At 39.2% G+C, this 24,496-nt stretch overlaps 1 pseudogene; it reads left to right on the top strand.

Annotated features, from left to right (window-relative positions):
* The first annotated feature begins 1,241 nt into the window (after positions 1 to 1,241).
* LOC132613065 (uncharacterized) lies at positions 1,242 to 20,943 on the top strand (annotated as a pseudogene).
* Positions 20,944 to 24,496: the final 3,553 nt, after the last annotated feature.

Raw genomic sequence — 24,496 nt, 5'->3', positions numbered from 1 at the left:
CCATTCAGCAGTAGTCAGTGCGCTCCACTTGGTTCGGAGCTGCAGTTCATCTTTGGTATGCTATTTTTGACATGTATATATGGTATGACAGGACCCTGTCCCGTCCTTTCTACAGCTTTGTATTCCATTGTAGGTCTGTAGACAGTTGTATGTAGTTAACATGTGATGTAGCCTCGTCGTCTCTTATTCTTTTTGTGTACAGTATATGTAGCGGCCTAATCGGCTTGCACTGTTCTTTTCAGTACTTATATACACAGATGGTTGAGAGTTCTTGATGCTTACTTTATGATGTTGTTCTTGTAAAAGTCAGTATAGCTCAGTTATAAGTCATATATGGGCCACCCAGTTATTCAGTATTACCCAGATACGAGTATCAGGGTGTCTGGTCAGTAGAGGTCAGGCACTCGTCATTACTCATCAGCCTAGGTCGTGACAGAAGTGGTATCAGAGTAGTTTCATCCTAGGGTTATCTACAGATCATGTCTAGTAGAGTCTTGTTTATGGGTGTGTTGTGCACCACACTTATAGACATGAGGCTACAGGACATTTAGGATGTTGTCATTCCTTTTCTCTTAGATCGTGCGATAGAGCCGTGTGGTGAGAGTTCACCTTCTAATGATTTGTTCTGATTTCAACGATGCCTCGAAAGAAAGCTATAGCTTCCCAGAAGGGCAAGGGAGTGGATCGTGAGGCTCCTAGCCGTACTCAGCGGGATAACAGGGCTCGGGGCGAGCCTCAGAGTGAGACCCATCCCAAACTTGGCATACCCCGCCTCCAGCACTTGCCCCAGTGCATCCAGTCCCTCAGCCAGATGCACCGGGTCAGGATATGCGGGATGCTATACATTTGTTGACTAGATTGGTAGCTGCTCAGGCTCAGAGTCAGGGAGTTGGTGTTGATCAGGCAGACCGAGCTAGCAGTGCGAGGGTTAAGAATTTTCTCGATTTAGATCCCTAGAGTTTTCCGTGTTGAGGCAAAATATGGACCCCCAAGACTTTATTAATAGCATACAGAGGACTCTGAGGGTCATGCATACTAATAAGGTTGAGTCAGAGGAGTTGGCTTCTTATAGGCTCTGTGATGTTGCAGTGCAGCGGTACTAGGCGTGGGAGCTATCTAGGGGATAGGATGCCCCTCCAATTGTTTTGCAAGAGTTTTCAGATGTCTTTATTCGTCATTATTTGCTGCCAGAGGTTCGGCAGGCCCGAGCAGACAAATTTTTGCATATTCAGCAGGGCAGTATGAGTGTTCAGGAGTACAGTGTATACTTTGATTCATTATCTAGATATGCCCCAGCTATGGTGGCTGAGATGGAGGATCGAATTCATCGTTTCGTGGCTAGTCTAGGGCCACATTTGATTGATGAGTGTACGACAGTTGCGTTACAGCCGGGTATGGATATTTCCCGTATACAGGTATCTGCATAGAATCTGGAGGATCGTAAGCGTCAGCGAGGGACAGAGCATGAGCGTAACCGGGGCCATGGCAAGAGGGCTAGATCTTTAGATATTGTTGGTGAGTTTGGAGGAGGACAGAGACAATAGTATTCTTGATATCCATTCCATTCAGCAGTGAGTGCACCTCCGCGGTTTCCAGGTCAGAGATTTGATCAGCCTTTTTATTCCAGAGCGGGTCAGAGTTCTAAAGCTTTAGGTTCTCAGTATAGACCGGAGTCAAGCCAGGTGAGACCACTTTTGCCACGATGTACCCAGTGTGGTAGATTACATGCTGGACAGTGTCTTTTGGGATCGAATGCTTGTTATGCTTGTGGCCAGCCAGGTCATGTGATGAGAAAGTGTCCGTCGAGTGGTGGTGTAGGTATTGTTCAGCCTACAGGGTCCGTAGCTGGTTCTTCTTCATATGTACACCCTTCAGGGCATAGTTCTCAGGCACCAGCAGGATGTCGTAGAGGAAGGGGTGGAGCATCTAGTTCGAGCGGTCCTCAGAACTGCATCTATGCATTAGCTGGTAGACAGATCGTGAGTCGTCTCCTGATGTTGTTATAGGTATATTATCAGTTTCCTCCTATGACGTCTACACACTGATTGAACCAGGTTCCACCTTATCATATGTTACTCCATTTGTTGCTGGCAAGTTTGGATAAAGCTTGAATCGATTAAACCTTTTGAGGTGTTTATGCCAGTTGGTGACCCAGTCATAGCTAGGCGAGTATATCGAGATTGTGTAGTCATAGTTTGCAATCGCCACACCATAGCAGATTTGATGGAGTTAGATATGATCGATTTTGATGTTATTATGCGTATGGATTGGTTGGCTTCTTGCTATGCTAATGTTGATTGTAGAATGAAAGTGGTCCGGTTCCAGTTTCCAGACGAGCCAGTTTTAGAGTGGAAGGGTAATGTTTCTTCGCCGAGGGGTAGGTTTATTTCCTACCTTAAGGCTAGCAAAATGACCAGAATAGGGTATATCTATCACATGGTTAGGGTTCTTAACATGCAAGCAGAGTCACAAACCCTTCAGTCGGTCCCTGTGGTCAATGATTCCCAGAGGTGTTTCCAGATGAGCTTCCAGGCATTCCGCCAAAGCGGGAGATTGACTTGACTATCGATCTATTACCAGATACTCGGACAATATCCATTCCTCCTTATAGAATGTCACCTGCAGATTTGAAAGAATTAAAGGAGCAACTGAGGGATTTACTCGGGAAGGACTTCATTAGGCCTAGTACATCGCCGTGGGAAGCGCCGGTATTATTTGTAAGAAAGAAGGATGACTCCTTGCGAATGTGCATTGATTATAGGCAATTGAATAAAGTGACTATAAAGAATACGTATCCGCTTTCGAGGATTGACGATTTATTTGATCAGCTACAGGGTGCCAAATACTTTTCATAGATAAACTTGAGATCGGGATATCATCAGATTAGGGTAAAGGAGGAAGACATTCCGAAGACGACATTCAGGACTAGATATGGGCAGTATGAGTTTCGTGTTATGTCATTCGGGCTAACTAATGCTCCAGCTGTATTCATGGACTTGATGAATCGTGTATTCAGACCCTTCCTAGATCTGTTCATGATCATGTTTATAGATGATATTCTAGTTTATTTATCGTCAGAGGCTGAGCATGCAGATCATCTACGTGTAGTGCTCAGAATTCTTCGAGATAGAGAGTTATATGCGAAGTTTTCTAAGTGTGAGTTCCGGTTGAACTCTGTGGCTCTTCTTGGTCACATTATTTCATATGAAGGCATTAGAGTAGATACTCAAAAGATTGAAGCTGTGAGGAATTGGCCAAGGCCCACGACACCAACAGAGATGTGCAGTTTCTTGGGTCTGGCAGGATATTGTAGGAGGTTCGTAGAGGGATTTTCTTCCCTTTTATCCCCGTTGACCAAGATGACTCAGAAAGAGGCTAAGTTCCAGTGGACGGAGGCATGTGACCGGAGTTTCTAGATATTGAAGGACAAGTTAACCTCAACACCCGTTTTGACTCTTCCAGAGGGAATAGATGGCTATGTGATATATTGTGATGCTACAGGTATTGGGTTGGGATGTGTATTGATGCAACATGGAAAGGTTGTTGCTTATGCCTCCAGACAGTTGAAGAAGCACGAGAAGAATTATACAACTCATGATCTTGAGCTAGCTGCAGTGATCCATGCCTTGAAAATATGGAAGCACTACTTATACGGTGTTCACGTCGATATCTATACCGACCATAAGAACCTCCAGTACATCTTCAGGCAGAAGGACTTGAACTTGCGTCAGAGGCGATGCCTAGAGTTGTTAAAAGATTACGATGTTGATATTCTGTACCATCCTGGAAAGGCTAATGTAGTAGTCGATGCCCTTAGTCGTAAACCTATGGGTAGCTCGTCATATTTACAGCCAGAGAAGAGAGAACTAGCCCGTGAAGTTTGACGGCTAGCCCGTCTTGGAGTTCGATTGATATATTCAGGTGATACAAGAGTTATTGTTCAGGACACAGTGGTGTCATCCTTAGTAGCTGAAATAAAAGAGCATCAGTACGAAGACCCTATTTTAGTTTAGTATCGAGATATGGCACCTCAGAAAGAAAAGACACCCTTTGTGATTACAGGGGATGGAGTACTCAGGTATCAGGGTAGATTATGCGTTCTCAATGTTGCAGGGCTTCATTGGCAAGTTATGGGGGAAGCCCATTATTCTCGCTATTCTATTCATCCGGGCACAACAAAAATGTACCATGATATCAAGAAAGTGTACTGGTGGGATGGTATGAAGAAAGACATAGCAGAGTTTATCGCTCAGTGTCCAAATTGCCAGCAAGTTAAGATAGAGCACCAGAAGCCTGGAGGTTTATTGCAGGCTATTGAGATTCCGACTTGGAAATGGGAGGTAATCAATATGGATTTCGTTACAGGTTTACCCCGTACTCCATGGAAGTATGATTCAATATGGATCATAGTTGATAGACTTACAAAGTTAGCCCATTTTCTGCCTGTCAGAACTACTTATTCAGCCGAAGATTATGCGAAGCTCTACCGTAGAGAGATTGTACGACTTCATGGTGTTCCTACAGCCATTATTTCATATAGAGATGCGCAGTTCACATCTAATTTTTAGAGATCTTTTCAGAACGGATTGGGGACTCAGGTGAGTCTTGGTACTGCATTTCTTTCGCAGACAGATGGACAAACTGATCGCACTATACAGGCACTTGAGGATATACTAAGAGCGTGTGTGATTGACTTTCGAGGTAGCTGGGATGAGCATTTGCCTCGTATTGATTTTGCATATAATAACAGTTACTATTCCAGTATTCAGATGGCTCCTTATGAGGCTTTATATAGGCGGAGATGTAGATCACCCATAAGATAGTTTGATGTTGGAGAGAATCAGCTAGTAGGCCCATATTTAATATAGCAAGCGGTTGACAAAGTGAAAGTGATTCAAGAAAGGTTATTAGCGGCACAGAGTCGACAGAAATCCTATGCAGATAATCAGCGGCTTAAGCAAGAGTTCGAGGTAGGCGATTGGGTCTTCCTAAAGATCTCACCTATGAAGGGAGTGATAAGATTTGGCAAGAAGGGTAAGTTGAGCCCTCGATACATTGGGCTATATAGAATTATTCGTACAGTGGCTAAGGTAGCATATGAGTTAGAGCTACCATCTGATCTGGAGTCTGTACCCTAAATATTCCATGTATCCATGCTCCGTAAGTGTATAGGGGATCCTTCGAGAGTCGTGCTAGTAGAGGATATCCAGGTGACCGAGCGGTTAGTATACGAGGAGACCCAGTGGCTATATTAGATAGACAAGTTCGTCGATTGCAGACTAAGGATGTGGCTTCTGTTAAAGTGCTCTCGAGGAATAATAATGTGGAAGAAATGACATGGGAAGCAGAAAATGATATGAAGACCAGATATCCATATCTATTCTCATCTTCCGAGGAGGTTCAGACTTCAAGTATGTGATATACTTATGGCTATTTTATTTTGGTTGTGTGAGGCCATAATGTGGTGTGTTTTAGTGTGTGTCCCTGTGTGGCATTATTTTGGGTTGCTGTGTTCAGGTTGGATTGGTATATTTATAGTGGAGACTCTGCCAAAATTTTTATAACTCATAACTAGTATGAACATTCGAGGACGAATATTTTTAAGAGGGGAGAATGTTACGCCTCTCGTTTTTGTCATAAGAGAGTTTATGGTTACCTAGTGATTTATACCCTTAGTACGGATATATGTACCCAGGGTTTTGAGAAATTAAGTGCCTTACCTCGTGTATACCGAAGTATAAGTATATGTTTCTTGCAATACAATAGGATTAGAAGTGAAACGAATCGAATCGACGCGAGTCGGAGCGACTCAGGGAAATTGCAGAAACCAGTCCACTTTGACGAGCAAAGGCATGGGCCATCGACGTGTCGACGAGGCATCGTTCCCCACCATCAAAATTCCACGGCCTATGAACTTTCAGGAGGCAGAACGACGGAGCAAGTCGACGAGCCGTCGACCCTCTCGTCAACCCCCATCGCTGGAACCTTTTTGTTCCACTTATATATATTTGGCCCTCATGTTTTATATCCTCATTTTTCATTTCCCAACCAGAGAAAACCCTAAAATATTTCCTCTCAACATTTCCCATCATATTAGAGGAGTTTTTAGCAAGATCCGAGGGCCTTAAACCCGAGCTAGTAAAGATAAAGTTGTTCCTAAGGTTCCATTGAAGTTGTTGAGCTTAGGAGTTGAAGTTGAAGTTTGATTTTTGGAGTTCTAGTCCCTTCAAGGTATGTATAAGATTCGTACCTTTGTTTTTGAGTTAATTATCAAGAGTTTTAGTGATTTAAGGTGAAGGAGATGATGTTGTGGAGGCATAAACTAATTTGTTGGTATGGTTGCCTTGTGGCCTGTTTTTTATTAGCTTTTTGGGGAGATTCTTACTTGTTTATGTTTCCATATGTTGTTGTTGTTGATGATGTTGTCGTGGATGTTTGGGTTGAATTGGGAATTGAGGGATTGTTAAGTTTATAGAGGAAATGTTGTCTGAGATTCGTTATGTTCCTTCAGTTCATGAATTGGATAGTAAGTGATGTAAATGGTCTAATTGTGACCTACGTTATCTTCAATGTAGACTTACGAGTTCGAGAAGTAGATGTTGGACAATTTGATACGCTCCAAGGTATGTTAAGGCTGTTCCTTCTATTCTTCTGGCATGATCCCTACCATATGAACAAAAGAAGCAAGCGAGCGAGTTTCAAAGACGCTACTCTTAGATGGTATAGGATTTATTGTATCCTTGACTTCGTATGTTTCATATCTACAGCTTCCAGAGTATCCTTTCATGAGTCCTTCATGCATTTATATATATGTATAGCTATTTGCTCACACCACCCCCGCGCTATAGTCAGTTGGACAGGACGTAGATGTGTACAGCACTGCAGCGGGCAGATTATGGGATTACCCCGGACGCGGGATGATGTGATATATGGATCAGGCTGTACGTTCCTCAGCACTTACTGTATAAATATATGTATATGATTTTTAAAGAGAGCATGGATATCATACGCTGCAGAAGCACTTTCAGATATTGAGATTAACTTTCATATTTCAGATATCTTTCATGATTCTTATGTACTTATTGTTCTTATGCCTTACATACTCAGTACATTATCCGTACTGACTCCCCTATTGGTCGGGGGGCTGCGTTCATGCCCGCAGGTCCAGGTAGACGGTCCAGCTCAGTAGGACTTCCATTCAGCGGTAGTCAGTGCGCTCCACTTGGTTCGGAGCTGCAGTTCGTCTTTGGTATGCTATTTTTGACATGTATATATGGTATGACAGGACCCTGTCCCGTCCTTTCTACAGCTTTGTATTCCATTAGAGGTTTGTAGACAGTTGTATGTAGTTAGCATGTGATGTAGCCTCGCCGGCTCTTATTCTTTTTGTGTACAGTATATGTAGCAGCCTAATCGGCTTGCACTGTTCTTTTCAGTACTTACATACACAGATGGTTGAGAGTTCTTGATGCATATTTTATGTTGTTGTTCTTGTAAAAGTCAGTATAGCTCAGTTATAAGTCATATATGGGCCACCTTGTTATTTAGTGTTACCCAGATACGAGTATTAGGGTGTCTGGTCTGTAGAGGTCAGGCTCTCGTCATGACTGACTGACCTGGGTCGTGACAGGTGTGTGTGGTACTGGTGTTCCAATGGCGGGTCGACGATTCAGCAGCAGTAGAGTGTTAGACATCGGTATGTGAAGACAAGCGTAATTTCGATAATTACCATCGAATTGGGCAAACATATTGTGACTGCGTGTAATAAAGAAAAGAAGTTGACAATAAGGACATGAAGGAAGACATTTGTGGAAAGCGCATAGCGAAGTGACACTTCATAAAATATCTTAAGCATGAGTACTTTTTGTGAGATTGGGAAGGAAAAAAATTGGTATCTGACATGGTCGTCAGGATAAGGTTGTGACTGGTGCTAAGTGTTATTCTTGATATAAGCTCGTTGATGTTAAAGGACTACTCTGTTATTAAGTGAATTCTATGGGCACATCGTTTGATAGGTAAACTGACTAGGTTGTACACTTCTGAAGAGTTAGTAATCGACTGATGGAAATGACATCAAATTTGAGCGTATGCGATGAGTTAATAACTTGAGGAGTTACTGGTTGTTTCACTTAGATTTGAGGTGAAAAATTGATATCGTTTTGTGGTTCGTTCGGCTTGGATGGATGATTAGTTTAGAGGATCGAGTGGATTTGAGTGGTTGTTGGTTGATAGTGATAAACGTGATTTGAAGTGACATATGGGTAATGAGTCGTGTTTGGATTGAGGAAACATTATATCATGACGTACAGTAAGGGGTGTGACTGATGAGGTTGATTGGTGTTGTCACGACCAAAACCAATGAGTCGTGACGAGCGCCTGACCTCTATTGACCAAACACACCTATACTCGTACCTGAAGCTCACTGAAGGATAGAGGGACCCATTCACGACTTATAACTGAATGACACTGAATTATACAAGAACAACACCATGAGATATACATCAAGAACCATCAACTATTGGCGTATATATATATATATATATATATATATATATATATATATATATATATATATATATATATATATATATATATACATCTCAAAATGGAATACGAAAATAGACTGCAGCTCCGGATCAAGTGGAGCGCACCAACTACTGCTGAGTGGAAGTCCTACTGAGCTGGACCTCCTACCTGAACCTGCGGGCATGAACGCAGCCCCCCGAGAAATAGGGGAGTCAGTACGGATAATGTACCGAGTATGTAAGGCATAAGAACAACAACTATATATGATCATGAAAGACATCCGAAACATGAAAGCGAATCTTAACATCTGAACGCATCTGTGGCTGAACATCTGTATAACATGAAAGTGCCTTAGAGGGCGTATGATATGCATAGGTCATAATATACTTATTAGTGCTAAGAAATGTACAACCCGATCCATATATATGTTAGTGCTGAGGAACGTACAACCCGATCCATCTATCATATCCTATTTGCCTCTCGGCGGCCATCATCATCATCATCATCACAGTGCACCAGCTGATCAGGTGTTAATGCGTATATAATGCCTATCCCTTTCCCCATACCCCATATACATATAATATACGCGTATATACCGCCTTCTGGTCGTGGGTCAATATGCATATGTATAATGAATGCAATGCATAGGTACAATGAGAACTAGAATTCTCGGAGTGACATAGGGTCGTACTATCTCCGATAGACATCTTTTCAGCTAACATTTTCAATATATGAAATATCAAGACCCAAGAACAGAAGGAACAATCATAAAATGGGGCATAGGAACATCAAATATTAAGGTACTCCTAATGCTTCTAAGAGTAGAGTAATATGGAAGCTCGTTCATTCGTTCGTTCGTTCATATCATAAAGATGATGCCAAAATGAAAGAAGGGACAGCCTTAGCATACCTTGAAGCGTATCTAATCGTCCAACGTCTACTTCTCAAACTCGCAAGTGTACAATCAAGATAACATAGGCCACAATTAGACCCTTTACAACACTTACTATCCAATTCAAGTGCGAAAGGAGCTTAACGAATTTCGGACAGCATCCCCTTCGTAAACTTAATAATCCCTTAATTTCCAATTCAACTCAAACATTAAAAACAACACCAACAACAACATTATCAATACTTACATATCAAAATATAAGCGATCGATTCCAAATCATCCCTCAAAACAGCCCTTAATCCTAACTTTACCCTTATTCAACTTACCACTTTCATAACTATATTTTGTTTACTTAAAACCACTAAAACTCTTGATAATTTACTTAAACACAAAGGTAGGAATCATATACATAGCTTGAAGGGACTAAAATACCAAGACACTACTTCAACTCAAACTTCCAAGCTCCACAGCTTCAACAAAACCTTAGGAACAACCTTCTTCTTCACTAGCTCGGGGTTTATGGGGCTCGGATCTTGCTAGAATTCCTCTAATATGATGGAAAACGTTGAGGGGAAATATTTTAGGATTTTCTCTGGTTTAGGAACAAGAAAATATTGAATAAAATCGTGGAGCTAAATATATAAATATGGATAGAGAAAGTTCCAGCGATGCGGGTCGGCGGGTGGGTCGACGGCTCGTGGACGTGCTCCGTCGACCTGCCACCTGAGATTCAGAGGTGGCGACATATCAATGGCCCACAACGACAGCTCGTCGACGTGTCGACGCCCATCAATGTGGACTGGTTCTGCAGGTTTTTACTGAGTTGATCCAACTCGCGTCGATTCGATTCGTTTAGCTTCTAATCCTATCGTATTGCAAATAATGCACGCTTATACGTTGGTACACACGAGGTAAGGCACTTAATATCTCAAAAAATTGGGTACGGATCTCCATACTAAGGGTATAAACCACCTATAAGCCAAGGACTTTCTTGCAACGAAAATGAGAGGTGTAACAAGTGTCTTAAAGGTTAAGAGTAGAAAGGAAATCATTTAAACAAGAGTTAGTAATGTGAGAGCTTGGTTGCGTTTAGACAGTGTAGAGTGGGCTTGAGAATTTATGGATGAGCTATATGTTTGGTTATGTCATAGACTTATAGAGGTCAGTGGTGGACTAAGGTTGGGAACCTTGTATTCATTATGTAAATTTGACTAGATCCCACTACTAATGGTGTTAGTACTCGGCTTATGTGATTGAATAAAAAGGATTGGCGTGCGAGTGGTTAGGGGTATTCAGATTCGATAATGGAGGTAAGAGGTGTTTCTTCAAGGACTAGTAATTTTAAGGATTAGAGTAAGGGATTCATAAATATGGATACTTAAAATGGTAGATCAATGATGGTTTAACTGGGTTAAGTTAAGGATAACATTTCAAAAATTGAGTGAGGCAATTCGGGCATGGACGCTTCAGTGAGATACATGAGAATATTAGTAAGACTGTTATGTGATACGCCCGATTTAGAGAGTGCTCAATTGAGAGTTGTAAGCGCGAAGAAAAATCTAATATATACAGAGTGTGTGGTATGATCCTATCTCCGGGATTAATTCATCTAGCTTGCATGATTTACAATTATGTGATATTTGATGGAGTAGATTCGAGGATTGATTACGGTATCGATGATCGTGAAGTGATTATAAATTGGGAAATTGACGAATCGATAAAAGGTACAATTGATCGAGAGTCGGCAATAATGAGGTACATCTTGGGTTACTTGAGTCTATTTAGATTGTGGCGTGATTGTCTTGCAGATTCATATGAGGTGTGCTTGTTGCATGAGCTTAAGGAAGGAAGTCTACAGATATGGACTAAGTGATATGAGGAAAATTCTGTGAGGTTCGTGAACGGTAACTAGTGATAAGAATATTTCAGTGAATCGACATGTTGAGGTTTATAAGAAGTGGCTTGGTAGTACACTGTTGGAAACGTTTGTAACATTCTACAGTGGATGAGTTAGCGTGCTTTAAGAGAAAATATTTGTAGAATCCCTATCATGTGACGCTAGAGTTATATTTTTGGGGTGGGACCCTACTCGTGGTAATATAGTATGATTGCAAGTAATATTAACTGGACAGTTTGGGTAAGCGCTTTTAGATATGAAGGACTTAGGAGTAATTGCGTGAGATTTAGAGCGGCAGTTGTAAGATTGGATACTTCTGGAAACATTATGGCATATCGAGGTGATACAATGAGAGATTTGATGGTTAAATAATTATTATATGAGGCTTCGGGTTTTGCATCGAAAAGTTCGGGGTTGTATCGGATTTACGTGTTGGGTAATGAGAAGCCTGAAGATTGGAATCATAAGATATAACTCTTCAGTACTAAGTTGATAGCTTAGATATGACTCAACTTGTGGACTCGAGGTGACAGACATGATTTGTTATTCGCAGTATAACTGTGATTGGTTTCGAAATTCGAAGTCAGTTCTAATGACTATTGGTGATACTCGAGAGTTGTGCATTCTTTCAGTGTCACCATTGTTCGAGTTAAGCTTAAAGGTCTATGATTATATTTCCAAGAAAATATTTAAGGATTCGATGCGTTTCGACTCAGATTTGAGGTATGACAGATTTACCGAGCCTTGTTAGGGTTTTCTAGTAGATTTGATGATACTTTCTGAGAACAGCTACTTGGATAGAATAATGGTAGACAATGAGCTTAGTACAGATTTGAAGAGGAACTGTTATGCGAGAGGTCTTTATAGTGATCAGTTGGGTTCCGACAGACTTCGCTCGACGAGATATTTAGTGGTATGGTTCATGTATTGTGATTTGAAGGTTTAAGAAGACTTGGAACTAGCAAAGTTAGCTGTCGATAAGATCAGTTTTGATGGAATTGCGTAGAGATCCCAGATGGATCAAGGATTCTTTCTAGCGTGAGTAAGTCATGATTTCAGGTTTGTGGTGTGTGTTCATATGTTTCTAAGAAATCGCGGTGTGCAAAAGGACTTTAGCAAGTATAAAGGAAAGGCTAGCGGAATCAGAATATCTTCCCGGTTCAGAATGGGCTATGGTTTGTGGCCATGTTTCAAAGGATTGCGTTGGTTTGGGAAAGTATTTGTGGGGCCTATTGATCGCGTTTAGAGTTGCGATTTTACCAAATCTGAGAATCTGAGAAAAAGCAATTTGTTTATTCGAGGATCAGTTGCGAGGGAAATTTGAATACGGAGATATGAGCATTAGAGCTTGAGCAACGATTAGAGAGTTGTGACTGGTAGAGTGAGCGAGCAAGTTCTTCTGAAGATTACACCCACGTAGGGTGTCACGCGATTTGTGAAGGAGGGCAAGTGAGCCCGAGGTGTATTGGCCTGTTGGAGACTATCTATGGTGTTGATCCCTTGTTTTATGAGTTAGTTTTTCACCAGGCCGGCCAGGTGTTCATCCGGTCTTCCATGTTTCTCTATTAAAGAAGTACCATTCTGATGGTTTCAATATCATTCGTTGGGTTTCAGTTTTGTTTCGATAAGAATCTTTCCTATATGGAGAAGTCCATTATGCGTTCTAGATATCCTATTGTTGCGTACTCAAGTATCTTTCCCCGTTCTCTTTCTTGTCGCTCGAGGACGAGCGATTGTTTAATTGGTATCTGATGTAATGACACATTTGGTCATTATTGCTTTTTTGATGCTTTCGACCCTTCCTCAAGCTTTGTAAGCTTATATTTGACCCGAGGGGATCGTTGACATGCTTCTCGAGGTCTTCGGATATGATTTGGGCGATTTTGTGGAAATTTAGGCTTAAAGCGAAATGGAGTTGACTTAAAGTTGACTTTTAGGTAAAAGGACCTTTTTCGGGAATCCGTCAACTCCTAGAGGCCCGGATGGTCTTTTAAAACTTGTGTGTATATTCGGTTCGGTTCTCAATGCACTCAGGTGCATTTTAGGACTTAGGTTGGAAAGTTAGTTTTGAGGTATTAGGGGCTGACTTCATCAACGAGACCTCCGATGGGAATACTAAAGCCATGAGTGCGTTCGTAGCTCGTTTTATGTGTCCGGGAGGTTCTGGGTGTTGATTCCAAGTTTGGAAGACACCAGAAAATTCTGGTGTCTGGTGACCGCTATAGCGGGAAATTTTCTGATTTAAAAGCCTTTGGAAACCCTTATTTCCTTCCATTACTTATACTATATTTCCTTATCATATTGGAGGCGATTTGAGGAGGGTTTGGTCAGATTTTTCTCAAGAGTAAGTTCTCTAATCTCAATCTCTTCCATTACCTTTCCTAAGTAAGATTTCAAGCTAGAAACTCTATAGAACTTGGAGAATAAGAGAGGGCTTTCGGGTTTCTTTCTTGAATAAGTTGTTAATTATAAAACCTTGATTTGTTGGTGGATTAAGCATTATTAAGCCTGGACTTGATGGTTAGAACCTATTATTGCATGGTTTCTTCCTAATTAGTGTCTAAATTATGGGATTGGAGGTTAGGATTTATACCCAAATTTGGGGGGTTTTGCATAGAATCCGAATTTGAGTAAATTGTTGGTTCTTCTAGCTTGATATTGATGGGAATTGATCACTTAGAGCTTTAATTTCATGTTGAGACCTTTAGATTCCTAATTTCACCCTTTTAGTTCATAAAGTCCTATTCCATAGGTTGAGGATTAGGGTCTTGAATAGAAGTAGGGTTTGATTGATGTTCTTCTTGGTTCTAATTCCATGATTCAGATATGTTAGACTTTCATTATCTCGAGGCTCAAAGGAAAGGGAAGACTAAGGCGTGATTGTTGGAGACCTTGTTGTTCGGCCTTCCAGGTAGGTTACAGTTTACCTTATGGTGAGACTTCAACTAGGGAAGCGTATGTTTAGATGAAATTGTCGGAGAATTCATGTAAACCTTCGGGTATGAAGTGGGGTTGGATATTGTCTTAGTTTTGGCCTTGTTGTGTGATTTGGGGGCTAGCAACCCTGCTGTATTGTTGACTTATCTTGTTCTATTTACTTATTGGCTCGATGTGAGGTTGAGACATCGGATATTGGTGATTAGAGATATAGTTTGGCTATGATATTACAGTAATTTACTTGATTGATATTGAGATGAGAAGAGTGATTCCTTTGTGGCTTATTGTGTAGCCTTATCATTGATATTACTTGTGCGCCCTGGGAGGTACTGTTTAGAGTTGTGATTCCATTGTGGCTTATTGTGTAGCCTTATCATTGATATTACTTGTGTGTCCTAGTAGGTACTGTTAAGAGTTGTGATTCCATTCTAGCTTATTGTATAGCCTTACTATTGATATTACTTGGGTGCCATGTGTGGTACTGTTTCGGATAGAATTGGTTGTTGATATCACATTTCATCATATTTGTACGCATTTCTATGATACACTGACATATGCATAGTTCTGGTATTGATGATGATATGTGAGAGAGTATAGCCTTCGAGGTTTTTGCCGGAGAGCGTAAAAGAGAGATGAGTGTTCGTTGCTCGGGGTTTCTTGCCGGGAACGATGGAGTGTCCGATGCCCAAGGTCTTTGCCGGGATCGTGAGAGTGTGCTCTTGATCCGAGGTCATATTCCGAAGCGAGTGGTACATGGATTTCGCGGGTCCCCCATAGGTCATGATCCCCGAGACGTGGAGTCATTCCGTCCGGGACATATTGTACAAAGCTGCATATGCATTGCATTCATCCTTCATACATTATTGCATTGCATTGTATCTTGGTTTCTATTGGTTGTTGTGACACTACTGTGATATACTGATTCGAATCGCTATACTGAGACTTGGCACAGTTGGGTTTAGATGTTGCAACATAAGTGATGGCTTGTACCATGGATATGGCTTATTGTTGACTTGTACTTGTTGGTTTATGTGTTTATCTTACTTTGTTATCTTTATATACGATAGCTAGTCTTAGTCGACCTATGATACCTACCAGTACTTGTTGTCTGTATTGACCTGCATTTGCTGCATTCTTTTATGAATAAAGAGTATCAGGAGGGATCGACTTCTACTCCTCGTGGCTGACTGTTCGAGGATTTGCTGAATCGGATCTTTCAGGGTGAGCATGGGGACGTTCGCTGCCCCAAGACTCCTCTATCTACTATGTCTTTGTTTCTGTTCTAAGACATATGTTTGAGATTATTGATGTGTTTTATTGTTCAGACTTGTAGTATTTAGTTAGATGCTCTTGTATGACCAGACCAGATACTGGGGTGTATTTATTTTGTTTCCGCTTTCTTATATTATTATTGTGAAATTCCCGTTATTCTATTTTCTTCCGCTTACTCATTATCTATTTATGTGTTTATGAAATATTGGGTTAAGGGTTCGCCTATCGAGGTGGAAAATATAGGTGCCCTCATGACTTAGTGAAATTGGTCGTGACAATGCCCTATCACGGTCTAACTGTCAAATTTGGATCGTGGCACTTAATTCATCAATAAATCATTCATGGAATGCTTAGATAATCACAGCATAGATATGGTAAGAAAATCATTTATTCCTATTTTATAATCATTTTCATCATGTTTATACATTAAGGGGTCGTTTGGTTTATGGACTGAAGTATTCCGGGATTATAATCTTGGGAGGTGGGAATAATCCCAAGTGTGATGGAATAAGGTGAGATATCCAGGATTAAGTCTGGGATAAATCTAAATTTATACCGTCAACCAAACACAATATAAATTTAATCCCAGACTTAATCCTGAGATATCCCATCTTATCCCGTGTACCAAACGACATCTAAATATACATATCATTTCATTTGGAAAGATTCTTATTAGTTAACTGTAGGTATTGGTATCTTCAGATTTTGTATTGTCGTTTGTCTTCCATGTGATTACTGATTTAATTAGGTCTTTAGAGGGCTTTTCATAGATGTTACCGATGTTCTTCTTATTGAGTTAGTCCCTATATTTTTCATATTGAAGAAACAGTATCATTGTTCTTATTAGCTAGAGGTTTAATTTTTGGCGCACAAACCGAGGTTAATAAAACAAGAGGATCCAAAAAGCCTTAGCTTTATTTTTTTTCATTGCGGCGCTTGATAAAGAGAAAGTTATGCATGCATGTATAATGATGTTTTTATGCTGTAAGCATTTGCTTAGTTACGATTTTAATCAAATAATTTGTGGATGTGGATAGTTGCATGGTTTTGATAATGAGCTTGTCAGTTTATTTAGTGACTGAAGCAAGTTTTGCACAGAAGATAATAATGTCAAAGAAAGTTTCAGGTTGCTGAAACGAGGAAGATGCTATAATATCCAATAGAGCTATCAATATTCGGTCACACAAGTTTTTTCCTTAAGGTTTTAGTATTAGAAAGTTAGTTCTTTGGAGCATGAGCAAATTCCAACATCCGCTTTAGAGACATTTTAAGAAGCTTGATGCATTAGAAATTCTTGTATTGAGATTTGGTAAAAAAATAATGTTGCCATGACTATATGATCAACTCTTCTGATTATATACCATTCGTCACATTAAGCTCTTCCTTTTCAAGGTTTCTCGTTAATGATCTTCCTTTTCGACGTTTACCTTGGATATCAATATAACATATATTACAGGAAAGGAATGGCATAATCCTCGGGAAGAACAAGAACTATACAAGCTATGTAGGATATAATTTAGTTGCTTTAACAGAAATTTCTTGTGTTCCAAGTGCTGCTGCCCGTCAAAAGCTTCCTTCACTTGTTAGTTCTTTAAAAGCTTCAGCTGAAGAAATGCTGCAAGTTTTCAGTTTCATGGCCATGGCAGAGGGCAAGCAGCACCATCATCGTTGACTCAGCTCATTGGTACAAAACTGTTTCTTCATGATTTGCCTGAGCTTCCAGAGCTAGACAATCTCTTTTAACCTGAAGGTCCCATTTTACAAGCACAAAAATGAGCGGCAAGATTTTTTGGAGCATTAGAAACATGGTTCTTTGTTGGGGGTAGTACATGTGGAATTCAGGCAGCTATTATGGCGATTTGTTCACTTGGAGATCCTCTTATTCTCCCACGGAGTTCTAATATCTCAACCTTATCTTTCATGGTATTGTCTGGTGCCCTCCCAAAGTACATCGTCCCTGAATATGATTTCAAGTGGGATGTTTTTGGTGGCATCACTTCATCACAAGCAAGTATAACGTCGTTCTTAAAGTTAGTCTTTCCACAAGAATCAAATTTGAATGCATAAGTGCAAATATTTTTTTAAAGTATAAAATTATGCATACTAGTGATGTATTTATAGACGTGTTTGAATGACTATTCGATTTGTATCCATGAAATGGTGATGTTTTTGTTATGTAGGTGAATGAGGTAATCAAAGGGCTAGAAATGGAGGACCGAAATCAGCTGCCGTTTTGGTTGTCTCCCTTACCTATCATGATATATACAACAACATGGATGAGATTTGTCATAATTATCATTCATACAATATCCCGGTAATTGTCTATATGGCTCATTTAGGATTTCATCCGAAGCAGCCTAGCTGATCCCTCAGTCAGGAGCTAATCTTTCTGTACAGTCTACTCACAAAATTGTGTGTGTGCTTATGCAATCATCAATGCTGCACATGCAAGGAAATCTTGTGGATAGAGAAATAATCAACAGAAGCCTACAAATGCTTCAGAGTAGTATCCCTACATAGCATCTCTATACGCTGTCAGGGCCCAACTAAGTAAAAATAGAGAGGTTAAGTCTTTCAGTTTTGAAGCAGATGATATATTGTGCAAAGATTTTGGTATTGTTTGTGAACTTGTTGGACCAAATCTTTTACTTTGGCATTTAGCTTACGAACTCAAAGGGATCATGCCTTAGCCTGAATTTTTTACCAAAATAAGCCATTATTTCAGCCAATTCACCAAAATAATATATTCTTTTGAAAATTTACAGAAGTAGAATAAACGTATTCCGCAGTAACGTATTATGCATTATTTTATTCAAAAAATTCAACGGGCAAAAAAGTTAAAGGTTAACGGTGTTAAAGGGTAATTCGTTACTGTGAGTAACGTTTTATGGTTAATACGTTACTCTGAGTAACGTTTTATGGCTAATTACTGGTTTTAATGTTCCACTGATTTGAGTTCTTTATTTTATCCTAGCTGATTTGTGTGCTTTATTTTATGGAGTATATATGATTCACTAAGGTCTCTTAGTCTACAACTTGATGGAAACCATTCTTAGGTGCCGTTTTGCTTTATACAAATTTAGTTCCCGTGAAGTGAATTGTGAGACCAAATTTAGCTGTTGTTTTGCTTCTAGAAGATGGAGTATTTTTCGTTAAGCAGTAGATATGAAATATGGTTGCTTCTTAATTTTCATATATGAAAAGGTTGTGATATATAAGCATTAATTACTAGTAGTTATTGTTGTAAACTTATGACATTGTATCTTTAATTTCTTTTGGGTCTTAACCATCTTGCACTTTAAATTGTATAAGAAAATGTTGAAAGGGAGAATTAACCAACTTCTGCTCATATAATTTTCCACTGCTGGTGTTGTTTTGAAATTGAAAAACAACTACTTTATTTAGCTAATCAATACTTTTTTTATAAGGCTTATCAATATTTTTTAAGGCTAATCACTATCTTTATGCTAATCGATACTTTTTTTTTTAAGGGTAATCAATATTGTCGATAAAGTTTTATAATTACATCAATCAGAAGGGTTCGTAATTTGAGGAATTCTTTGCAGGATTTAACTGCCCGTGCCTGGATTCTGTAGAAACGTTACTGTCAGTTACGTTTTAGCCTGAAGTTGTAACTCTGAGTTACGACTTTAAGATCAATCAATGTCAGATTTTGTATTCTTTAGAGTCGTTACTCACAGTAACATATTAATCATAAAACGTTACTCACAGTAATGAATTACCCTTTAACACCGTTAACCTTTAACTTTTTTTCCCATTGAATTTTTGGAATAAAATAATGTCTAATACGATATTGTGAAATACGTTAATTCTAGTCCTGTAAATTTTCAAAAAAATGTATTATTTTGGTGAATTGGCTGAAATAATAGCTTATTTTGGTCAAAGAGTCCCTTAGCCTTGTAGCTGGTCTAAAGCATCTATCAAAAACTTCTAACTTTCATCAACCTTTTGATGCGATCTTGATGTTAAATAGGTTCTCTTGAATTTCAATCTTGTGCTTCTTGATTTTCTTGGATTTTTTGGTCTTCTTAATCTTTCATCAGCTTTGAAAGATGAAGGCAAAAATGTAGATCATTTTATATGTCTTGATAATGTTAGAATGAGCATGAGCCCTAGAGAGGCCTTCTTTGCAACAAAACGTAAAGTCAGCATAAGTGATAGCCTCGGTGAAATTTGTGGAGAGCTTGTATGTCTTTATCCACCTGGAATCCAGTGCTAATTCCCAGTGAGATCATCACAAAAGAAGCACTAAATTATCTCCTGAAGATCAGAAGGGTGTTGTTATTGCAGGAGCAGCTAATTGTTCTCTATCATCATTTGTTTTATGTATTACCTAAGCATTCTTTCGGCACCTTCAGTAAAAAGCCTGGCATAAGTAGTTGAAGGGAAAAACAAGTAACTTTGATGTTAGAGATCCTAGGCGTTTGGGTATAGTTTGAGCTCAAAACAACTTGTTTCAGAACTTGCGGTGGGAATTGTCCCAAGCCTATTAAAGGAAATTGCTAACTCAAAGGCACCTCAATGAGACTTTTATACTGGACATGCCTACTCTAGGTTTGTGTTTCATAAAACAAAGACATTCTCTTATGCTTGACACGTTGTCTCGCTTAATGCTAGCCTCAACATTCTTCTTTTCCTCTTTCTATGTATAACTATGGTTTGAGCCATTGAAGCAACTATTAATGCTTGTATTAGGGTAGGCTATCTGCGTCACACCTCTTGGGGTGCTTACCTTTTCCGGACCCTACTAACGCGGGATGCTTTGGGCACCTGTCTTTCATTTATGTGTAACTCTGGCCAAAGGAAGAAGGACATATTTCTATGTCAGCAGAACAAGAGCTAAGACTATATCGGCATGGGCGACAAGATGCTACCCGTCAAACTGGACAAAAGCCATATAAGCAGGTAAAGCAAGAGAAACACTAGCAAGCTATTACTTATTACATGGGATTTTCTATTGACACTCTAGTTCATCTAAAATCAACATGCTCTTTGGTGTATTCTCTTCTTCTTTTGTTGCCCTTCTTGTGGGCACTGTTAGCTATTTGGATTATATGTTTAGTTAATAAACCTTGAATAATGGATTGTTCTAGAAAAGTGATCAAATAGTGACATTTAAGAGCATGACTACTTTATTAGTGTGAAAATTTTGATAATGGTATAGTTATGGGACTGTTGTTATGGTTAAACTGACAACAGAGGCAACAAGAGGTGCTAGAGGGGAAGAGTCAATTTGACTGGCAGATATGGGATAAAAGAACTACTCGACTGGCCCTATAGAATGAAATTAGGTGAGAATTATCACCATCTCAAAGAAAATCTGGTGTGGAGCCCAGGCAAGCCAACAATGAGAAATGCCTTCCTCTTTTTTCTTGATTTAGGTGACGGATAAACTTGAGAAACATCACATAGTTGGGAAGATTGTAATTTGTTTTCTCTGTGTCTTTCTATTGCTGGTGGTGGAAGCATGACCTAGTCATTACTCCCTCCAGTTCATATTAGATGGTATTTTTTGCTTTTACATTTAGTCCCAAATAAATGATGTTTTACATAATTAAGAAGGTATTAATTATTGTCTTCCAAGTTTACCCTTATGTAGGTAATTGAGTTTTTACATAATCAAAAAATCATATTAAATAGGTAGGTAATAGGTAGGATTTAATTAAGGGTAACTTAATAAAAATACCTTTTTACTTTCGAGAGGTCAATGAATTTTAAGGGATATATCCCAGTTAAAAACGCCATGGACCTCAAGGAGTACCGCTTTTAGGATTAGAACAAAATGAGGATAATTCTTAAAAAGCCGAGTTTGAAAAAGATGGAAATTGAAGTAAGAAATCCAAATAATGCAACTTTGGAACTTCTAAAACACCCCACTGCCCTACCTACTATACTGGGACATGTATTTATGCCAACTAGAAGCTTGAATCTTACGTTACTTCTAAATTTTGAGAATGAAGTACACAAAACTTTAATACATTAAGATAGCAGATACTATATTGAATTTAGCACACCTATTCAAGATTTATCTTAATAACAGTATTGCCGCAACATGCAAATTTTGGAAAAATTTAGGTAGAAAAATGGAGATGATTGCAGTAGGTAACCAACAAAACAATCACCTAAATATTATGAATCTTCTACATCTATAGATGATTCATGTTACTAGTTCCAATTAGTTTAAAATTGAACATTATTGAGTTATTGTTGATTTTCAAGATTTATCATTTACATAAAATCTTAGAGAGACTTATGATCTAGGAGAGGAGGAGAGCGGGGGAGAGTTGATAGAAAGTATGATCTCTTTATCATTAAATTTTCCTTTCCCCATCCTTGAATGATTATATTTTGAAAGGTAAAAATCATTGAAGTACATCCAGAAAAGGAAAGTGACAAAAAGTAAAGGGATAAAGCAGATCAAGCGAATGACCAATTTATTGGCCCTCCAATTCTTAGAAGTATAAAAAATAAATAAACAACTATGGAAAGAGTAGGAACATAATAATAACATTTAATCAACCTTAACTAGCAACCATCTTTCCTGACCATTTAGAAAAAGGAGGGAAATCACAAAAGATAAAAAGGAAAAATTAGGGCAAAAACTTACCCAACTGGATGTTCACACCGAACCAATATAATAAAGTAAAAATATATTAACCATGATTAAGAGAAACAAATCTATATTCAAACACATGTCATGCATATATTTGTTTGACGTATACACGCAATGCGTGTAATTTTTACCAAAATACACATACGTAAGAGTTTAAAATTAAAAAACAGATAGGAAAAAAACTATGTAAAATTAAAAAGTAGATAGGGAAAAAACCAGTCAAAGGGGTATTGTAACGACCAAACCATTTTGAACTTTTTTTCTACTTTTCCCCCGAAATTACCTTTCCCGTTGCTTCGTCTTGGTGTGTTTGACTCGCGGGGATGGTTGGCACAATTCCTAAGGCAATCAGATGAGTATCGAAGAATAATATCAATTTCTGAAGTTTCTAAAGTTTAGGTTTTGAAGAGTTTGACCAATACTTTTGAATAAATGAATACGGAATCGAATTCTAACAGTTCCGTTAGGTCCAGAGCGCAATTTATGATTTGGTTGAATGATTGGGAAAAATCCCTAGGGGTTGGGTGTCACGTCCTGAACCTAAGCCTGGATGTAACACGGAACTCGGTGCTTGAGCTGCGGGACCGAGTGAACCAACAATGACTAAACTTAACTCTGAGACATTATTGTACGAAATATAATTTATAAACAAGATGAGCTACCGAAAGGATGACTGAATCCTCTAAAAAGAATCTTGAAATATCTAAATATTGTCTTTAAAATATAGATACTGATATAGTCTGAGAATATAAAATGTAGCCACCATAGTTAAACACAATATCTGAACAATAATGATTGAATTACTAATCTAGTCTGTGAAGCCTCTAACATGAATAGAAAAACTAACTATTTTACAGGTACAAGACCCCAACATACCTTAACTGTCTAACATGACATGAAGTAAAAGATAACACCCTGAAGGAAGTGGGGCTCACCAACAACTGATACAAAGTGAATCCTAGCGAGTCTTGTCGCCTTCTGTATTTGTACCTGCATCGTGAAGTGCAGGCCTCCGGCAAAGGGGACATGCGTACTATGGAATATTACTCGTAAGTCAAACATAAACTGTGGCCTCAGGCCTAAATACATGTGATCAAATGTCACGACCCGACTAGGGGGCCGCGACGAGCACCCGATGCTACCCCACCCGAGCACCCCCTTATCGTACATAACATAACATCTAGGTGAACCATAAGTCAATTCGTGCTTTTCTTATCGTTAATCATATTGATCCCATTAGACGACCATCATCATTTAACATATCATAGGCATCTGTGCCACATCATAAGTACAAGGCCGACGTGGCTAACAGAAGATATACAAAACATGGGCCGACATGGCCGAACATCTCTACCCACATACACATGACTACGAGCCTCTAAGAGTATGACATATCATATGAGCGGGACAAGACCCCGCTATGCCCATAATTATATACACAAAAGAATAAGTACCCAAAAGCTACGGCTCCGAAAGAAATGGAGCTCTGCTAAACAATCTCTGAATAAACAGCTATGGATCAAGTCTGTCTCCCTGTGCACCTGCGGGCATGACGCAGCGTCCACAAACAAAAGGACGTCAGTACGAAGAATGTACTGAGTATGTAACGCATGATCAACATCAATATAGAAGCATAATAGATATCGTATGAAAATAGCATAGAAGGGGAGACAGTAATATCATCATCATCATGTCGCTTACTTGCATACATCGTCGTTCGTATCCCATAATAATACTCGTACCATACTTGTGCTCATATTCGTATACATGCCCCTATTCGCATTCATATACATAGTCTTTTCACATTCATATTCATATTATATACATAGCCATACACTTATATACATACATAGCGTACCCGACCATAAGGTTTCGGTGTTTCATACATACTTGGCCAACCAAGGCTTAATGTTATTTCTACCTGGCCCTACCAAGGCTTCAGGGTTATCCGTACCATCTGCAGAGGTGTGCGCGCGTTTCGTAATCGTATACATACTTTATACATAATCATATACATATATTCTACCCGGCGTTATAAGCTCAGAGTTTCCTTATAGCCCTTCATAGGCACACATATAAGTATAATAGCCCGTAGGCACCTTTAGCATCATTATCATTACTATCATCTTCATTATCGTTACTTCTATATCATAGGTCTACTCGTCGTATGAGGTGCATGGTACAATCTTAGTACATATCAAGGGTTGTGAGCTTATGAGCTCGGAATGTCAACCATGTGAAGACAACATACTCATAGAGAGGAATTAGGAATTTGGCCAAGAACCATGCCTTATGAAAGAAGGTTTAGCCTTACATACCTTTCCGTCGAACTATTCTA

This window comes from Lycium barbarum, chromosome 10 (genome assembly GCF_019175385.1).
Source record: "Lycium barbarum isolate Lr01 chromosome 10, ASM1917538v2, whole genome shotgun sequence".
In the NCBI taxonomy this organism is placed as follows: Eukaryota; Viridiplantae; Streptophyta; class Magnoliopsida; order Solanales; family Solanaceae; genus Lycium; species Lycium barbarum.
Note: the sequence above shows the minus strand (reverse complement) of the source record. Positions and strands in the feature narration are given on the sequence as shown.